General features: G+C 36.1%; 1 long non-coding RNA gene across 1 annotated transcript; it reads right to left on the reverse strand.

The window, feature by feature from the left end:
- Positions 1–1,528: 1,528 nt before the first annotated feature.
- Positions 1,529–2,127, reverse strand: LOC126879512 (uncharacterized). The gene is made up of 2 exons (XR_007696094.1): positions 1,865–2,127; positions 1,529–1,790 (listed from the first exon to the last, which is right to left on the reverse strand). It is a non-coding gene; the product is annotated as an uncharacterized LOC126879512 (long non-coding RNA).
- Between the last annotated feature and the right edge of the window lie 5,193 nt (positions 2,128–7,320).

The following is a 7,320-nucleotide window of genomic DNA, read 5'->3' on the forward strand; positions in this document are numbered from 1 at the left end:
AGTTTGTATATTGTTGTATGCCTCCCTTGTTTTTGTAGACAGGTACTAATATACTGCTTCTCCATTCGTCTGGCATTTGTCCAACTTCCATAATTCTATTAAATAGACCTGCTAGCCAACTTATTCTGTCTCTCCCAATGCTGTCGATACTTCCCCAGGAATATCATCTGGTCTGGTTCGACTGCTTTTCCTTTCTTTATTTTTTGAAGCGCTTGTGCCACTTCATCGTTTGTTATTCTGGTAACGAGTGCTGTTACTGTCTCCGTTAACTCCACAGACTGTCTGTCAAATTCTTCATTTAATAAACTGTCAAAATACTTTCTCCATCTCTTTTTGACATCCTTTTCGTGAATAAGTATTTTATTATGTTCATCTCGGATACACCTAATCTGATTAAAATCTCTTGCTTTCTTGTTCTATTATGTTCACACCAGTCCTCACCTATTATGTCGTTAATGTCCACATGACTAATACTCACGCTCATTCGTGCTGCCTCTCCTTTGACTTCCGTTACAAAAACCGACTTTTTGGGGAGCGCCATGCAATGGCAGTAGCATGAGCAGCGGCAGCGCGAGTGAGCTATTTATACATTCACGCTGCCCAATTCCCTGTCCAACAGGACTTAGTGTAAATCCGGTATTAGAGTCTTGAGAAGAGGTGATAAACGATATGCCGAATGCACTTTTAGCCTAGGGTAAGTTTTCAAAGGGAATCAGGGAATCAGTGGTCATGAATCAAGAGGATTCATGACCACTGATATGAACATAAATTAGATACTACAAAATTATATTTCAAATATGCACCGTTTTTGGAGAAAACTTCACCTTAATCCGCCCGCATTGTCAGAGAACACTTAAATGAAGTTGGTAGTACCAATATGATATTACAGTTATTATTACAATATCTGGGACACGTAGGGGAATACGGGGCGGAATGGACCGGCGGGGCAGAATGAGATTTGTATTTTCTGACGTGTGTATTATGCTGCCACCTACGATGTTTGGTAGTAAGCTACGCTTCGATGAGTAGTTCTGTAACTGATAGTCGCCATTGTTCACTGCGAAGCGGTGGTGGTATTTATCAAGGTTAATAGATTAGGGCGTAGGTTGTCTCATAACTGTAGACCAATCAAAGGCTGGCTTTTTAAAGGCGGGAATACGTCATCCGTACGACAATTTTAAAATTGCCATAAGAGTCAATGCTAATAAAAGGTTCGAAAACTTAGGTTTTGCAATATATTTTGAGATTTTCTTGGGTATAGGTATATTAAGTGGTTCTTATATTGGTAATTATATCAATTTTTCCCTTAAAAATCAATAGTCTGCTAACAAAAAACTAGAATTCATTTAACACTTATTATGTGTGTTTTAAATGGAGAAAACAATTTAATTAGCACAAAAATCCAAAAAAATAGAAGAAAAAGTTTAAAATCAAAAATACTAATATGTAGGTACTTACTCATTATGTTTTTCGTGGAATGTGCAGCACTTTTATCATTTTTGGTGGTATGCAACAACAAAAGAACAAATAATATAAATAATTTATTATTAGGTTAAAATATAAAAAAGACATAACATAATATTAACATATTCAGACACGAGGAAATGTTTGCTACCTATTTTCTTATGTTTAGAGGCCCATTTATCTTGTAACATTTTATTATCCATTATTGTTTGATAATGTTAAGGTATTTGGGAAATGTCCAAAAGCATTATTTTGTTTCCATCTGGTTCAGGAATTTTGGAGTTGCTTTTACATATAGCTATGCTACAAATGTTACCACCACTCATCTAAAAAATGTTTTATTATTATAACATACAAAACTACATATTATTATGTGTAATATTATAATTTTTAAACTAACTTTACACGGTTACGAAAACACACTTCACAAGTCATTACTGCCTTTGTATAGGACCCAAATAAGTAATTATAGTAATATTGTCCTTATATGCTTAAAAACTCAACAAATATTAAACAAATAAACGATATTACAAGAAAATTCCACAAAAATATACGGAAATATAACCACAAACAACTGTCAAACTTGACTTTGTCGTACGAGTGACGTAGGCATTCCCCTCCCTCTCGCTTCCGCCCACATAGTTATGAGATAACCTAACCCCTATCTATGAACCCCTATCTATGAACCTTGGGTATTTATAACGTATTTGTGAATTTCAGTTGTTTTGTTGCACTTTCTGTCCATTTTAGATTTGAAGGTAAGTGACTAAATTTTTCTTATTGCTTATTCAGCATTACTTACTATTGAAATAGACATTTTAGCTTGCTGTAAACCCCCATAGTTCTTTAAAATATTGCTGTATAACCTCACAAAACTTTGAAATTCAAAATAACGAACTGCGGGGCAGAACGGTACGGGGCAGAATGAGACGTGTCTCATTCCGCCCCGCTTTATCTTTTGTTGCTAAAGCAAAAAACTACCTTCAAGTTTTCTTGTTACAGATGGTGCGAAACTGTTAGAAAAACAGAGAGACAAAGTTGGCCTGTGGATTCTATGGAACAGGCAATATCCGCAGTAATTGACGGTAATATAAGTTTAGACAAAACCTCGTCTCAATTTGGTGTACCAAAATCAACATTGGCTAGATATGTGAAGAAAAAGCTGAATAGTCCGGAATTTCGCATTAACAAACAGTCAGGAAAATTTACGTTTATTTTCAATGAACAGCAGGAGTTAGAACTTGTTAATTACGTTTAAGACATGGAAAAAATATTGTTTGGATTATCCATGAAAGATTTACGTAGGCTAGCGTATCAGTTAGCACACCGCAATGGAATCGTTCATAGTTTTAACCAAATTAATCAAACAGCAGGGCAAGACTGGATTAATTGCTTTTTGAAGAGACATCCCGATTTAAGTTTAAGAAAACCTGAGGCAACCTCTGGAGCTCGTGCGATGGGCTTTAATCGGGCAGGTAGCTGTAGCACAATTCCAATCTCTTCTAAAAGAATGCATTGATAAATATAAACTGACTTCTGATCGTATTTTCAATTGTGATCAGACCGGCATTAGCGTGAATCCAAAAGGACATTCTAAAATCTTAGCAAGGAAGGGCAAACGGCAGGTAGGCACGCTAACATCATCTGAAAGAGGTGAAACTGTGACTGTGGAGTTGTGTTTTTCCGCCAGTGGATCTTACATGGCCCCGATGTTAATTTTCCCCAGGAAACGAACGCAGCAAGAGTTTGAGTTGGGTTTGCCACCTGGAGGTTGGGCAGAAGTCTCTGACTCCAATGTGCAAATTAAAAATTATGTTAGGCGTAATATTAATAAAGTTATTTCCCACTAATTATACTTTTCTTCCATGCTTTTCTTATGACTGTATTCATTAAAACCTATTAAAAAATTAAATCCCGTTCTGCCCCGCATACGGGGCGGAATGGGAAAAGTGAACTACTTTTTGTATCAAGTAAAATTGTCAACTATCTTGATTTTTTCTAAAGTTTTATTCTATTTATTGTTTTTTAGAATAATTGATTCATTAATTTCTGCAGTTTGTTTTCATTTTCAATAAAAACTGGTTGACTAGTCAAGGCATCAAAATTAGACGTACCATTCCGCCCCGTGTTCCCCTAATGAGGGGGCAGCGATATGAAATGCTACGACTGATAATACAGGAAAAGATAAGAGACGGAAGGAGTATAGTAAGGAGAGTATCATGGTTGAAGAATTTAAGGGACTGGTTTAAATTTAAACGCAGTTTTATGGAACTCTTCAGAGCAGCGGTAGAGAGTAGATCCAACTTCCGATTGGGAGACGGCGCTTAAAGAAGAAGTACCAATATGGCATGGCCAGCGCACAGTCCCGATTTAAATCACATCGAGCATATTCGAAAGCTTGGTCCGGTATTTTATATAATTAATATACATAATTTTTCCTTGTTATTAGATGAAAAACTGCAACTAGGGAGATCGCTTGGTTTGAAAAATGTGATGGGTAAGATTGGAGTTAACAATAACAGCATTACATATATTTTTCAGCCAACTTATCAACTATTTCTACTAGATTTAAACTGTAGCGACTCTAAAATATTACTACAAAAGGTAATTAAAAAAAATTAAATTAAATTATTTGTAGGTGTGCAGATACTTTAGTTTTTAAAATTACTAAAAGTTTTTTAAAGCTTTTAAATTTAAATTGAACTTAAAAGGAGAAGAAACATTTTTGTAAACAAACACATCTGACAGTTAAACAGTTGTCAAATTCGATTGGATGGTACTGCTCAAGACAAGTGGAGCTAGTCACCCGCCTCTCAAAAGCAGGTGTAGATTTATCTACACTAGTGTTACACTTTTAATGGAACATAGTGGTGTACCACTACACCTTGGAAAAGAACGATTTAGTGTGACATTTCACCACTTTTTTTAGAAAGAGTTCTACACGAGAAAACAAATGACCAGATTCGGGAATCCTCAAAATGGGCAGCGGTTTCTTCTTAGCAGACAATTGGTATATTCAGTATTTATTGCATTTCAAGCACTCAGCATAATGTCTTTCCCTCATTTATGAGATCTATTCGAGAATCAAACATCTATCTTCTCATATTGTACTGTCAACTGAGCCATTTGTATTCTTCTTCTTCATGTGGTGCTGTCTCCTTTATTGAAGGGTAGCGACTACACTGGCAAATCTATCTCTGTAGGATGGGGCTCTAAACAAAGATGTTGAATTAAGGCCGGTGCAGTCTCTGATACTTTTGTCACAATCATGAAGACGAATAACGCCAGAGAGTGTTCACACCACAGAACTATAGCATTGATGAGCCACACACTAAAAGTATTTTTTTAAATAATTCACAAAAGAATATTTAATAAATTAGGAAAGGACATAAGCGCCACACAGTTTGGATTCAGAAGTGGACTGGGAACACGGGAAGCTTTGTTTGGTCTGAGTGTGTTAATCCAAAGGTGTTTAGATGGAAACCAAGACCTCTATGTAGGTTTCATAGATTTTGAGAAGGCCTTCGATAAAGTTAGACACCAAAAGCTGTATGAAATCCTAAGAAGCAAAAATATCGACAGTCGCGACATTAACATCATATCCAGGTTGTACTGGGGACAAACAGCAAAAATCAAGGTTGATAATGAGTTTCTAAACCGAAGAAATTGAGATTCGTCGAGGTGTGCGTCAGGGTTGTGTGCTTTCTCCACTACTATTCAATATATATATAGCGAAGCAATATGTCAGGAAGCGCTCCTAGAGCAAATCGTTGGTATGAACATTAATGGAGAGTTAATTAACAATATACGATACGCTGATGCCACGCTAATAGTAATAGATAACCTAGCAAATTTACAGTATTTGATGGGAAACATAAACACTCATACCAATAAGTATGGTCTAAAACTGAACATTAAAAAGAAAATTCATGATTGTAACAAAGAAGCTATACACCAATGTGAATTTAACCATAAATATAATCAGCCAGTTGAAAGAGTTACGTCCTACAAATATTTAGGGGTTTGGTTCATTGATACTAATGACCAGACAAGAGAAATTAAGAGGCGAATAGAGATAGCGAGACAATCATTTGTCAAAATGAAAAAGTTCCTATGCAGCCGGGACATAAATATAAACTTAAGAACGAGAATGTTAAGGTGCTATGTTTTCTCCGTTCTGCTGTACGGCATGGAAGCTTGGACACTGAAAAAGATAAACATCAAAAACATTGAGGCATTCGAGATGTGGTGCTACAGGAGAATGTGGAAAATACCATGGACAGAGAGAGTAACAAATCAAGATGTTTTGCTGAAGATGGGGAAGGAATGCGAAGTCATAAAAACCATACAAAAAAAACTGGAATATCTAAGCCACATAATGAGAGGAGGAAAGTACTCTCTGCTAAGACTCATAATCCAAGGAAAAATCTCGGGAAGGAGAAATGTGGGACGTAGGAGGATTTCCTGGTTGCGAAATTTAAGAGAGTGGGATGGGTGCAGTTCAATACAGTTGTTCAGAGCTGCAGCCAACAAAGTTAAGATTGCTGTGATAGTAGCCAACCTCCAATAGGAGACGGTACTGCAAGAAGAAGAAGTCTCTGATATTTTTAAGCCAAGAAATCTGGCGCCTACCGGGACCCCTTTTTCCTTCAATCTTTCCCTGGATGATCAGCTGCGCGTGGCGGTACTTTTGGCTTCTCATTATGTGTCCTATGTATAATAGCTAACTTTTCTTTGATGCTCTTTAGTAGCTCCCTATCTGTACCTATTCTCCTCAGAACCTTTTCGTTGGTGGTGTGGATTGTCCAAGCTATTTTCAAGATCCTTCTATAAAGCCGGAGTTCAAAGGCTTCTTTGTACATCAGCGTTATGTTGAGCGTCCAGTGTTCCATACATTTGTATTAACTTGGTTTAAGAAAAGAGTTATGAAAGGTATTTTGGTGTAAATTAGTTTTGTCTTTTTATATTTGTAACAGAAGGAATATGTTGTCACTAACCATACTTCATCTCGATCTAAAGTTTTTCTCGTACAGTTTTTCCTATCTTACGTATGAGTGCTGTGTTTAGTGGTTTAAAATTTTTATCTTCGATTTTATCAAATTATAGTTGACATTTGAACTAAAAAGCATATATTTTAATTTTATTTTAGGCTAATCAACAAAACCTGTTCCGTCCTCCATTTACATGGATCCTTTGGGGCCAGCAGTGGGACTCTATAACTTTTATAGCGAAAGCGTAAGCAAGTCGTAGCGAAGCGTAGCAAAGCAACGGTTCAGTTCGAATCGTACTCTGTATTGTGTGACTTCGCTTCGCTATACTATCGCAATACTCTACGAACTGGACCGAATTGAAACGAAAGATGGGGTAAAAATTAACGGCAACACAGCACGTTGTTTCAAGATTTTAGAGTTCTGTAATAATTGTCTTGTTCTATACCACAGATAAACTCCGTCCTGTGGAAATGTGATGTGATTCTACACATTTGACAGATTTAACTAACCTATAATTCCAAAAAAGCATAAGGTAAACAAAAACAAGTGTTTATTGTTGAAATTAAATAAAATGTTGCCTATAAATTTAATAATTTTCGACGAACAAGAACGTAGGGATCAGTTACGGCTGATTCGTGAAGAAGGTAGATTTTTAAGGGATAGAAGTGATTATTTTGGTTTGCCGGATTTACGATTCGTAGAGTTGTTTAGATTAAATAAAGATTTATTCCATTACCTTTTTAATGAATTGCAACCGTTGATGGATAACATTATATATATTTCCATGTTAAAAAAATGTATTTGTGAAAACTGAAAACTCGAGTATATTATGTATTTGTAAACAACAACGGCCAAAAAAACGAAA

The sequence above is a fragment of the Diabrotica virgifera genome, chromosome 2 (assembly GCF_917563875.1).
Source record: "Diabrotica virgifera virgifera chromosome 2, PGI_DIABVI_V3a".
Classification (NCBI taxonomy): Eukaryota; Metazoa; Arthropoda; class Insecta; order Coleoptera; family Chrysomelidae; genus Diabrotica; species Diabrotica virgifera.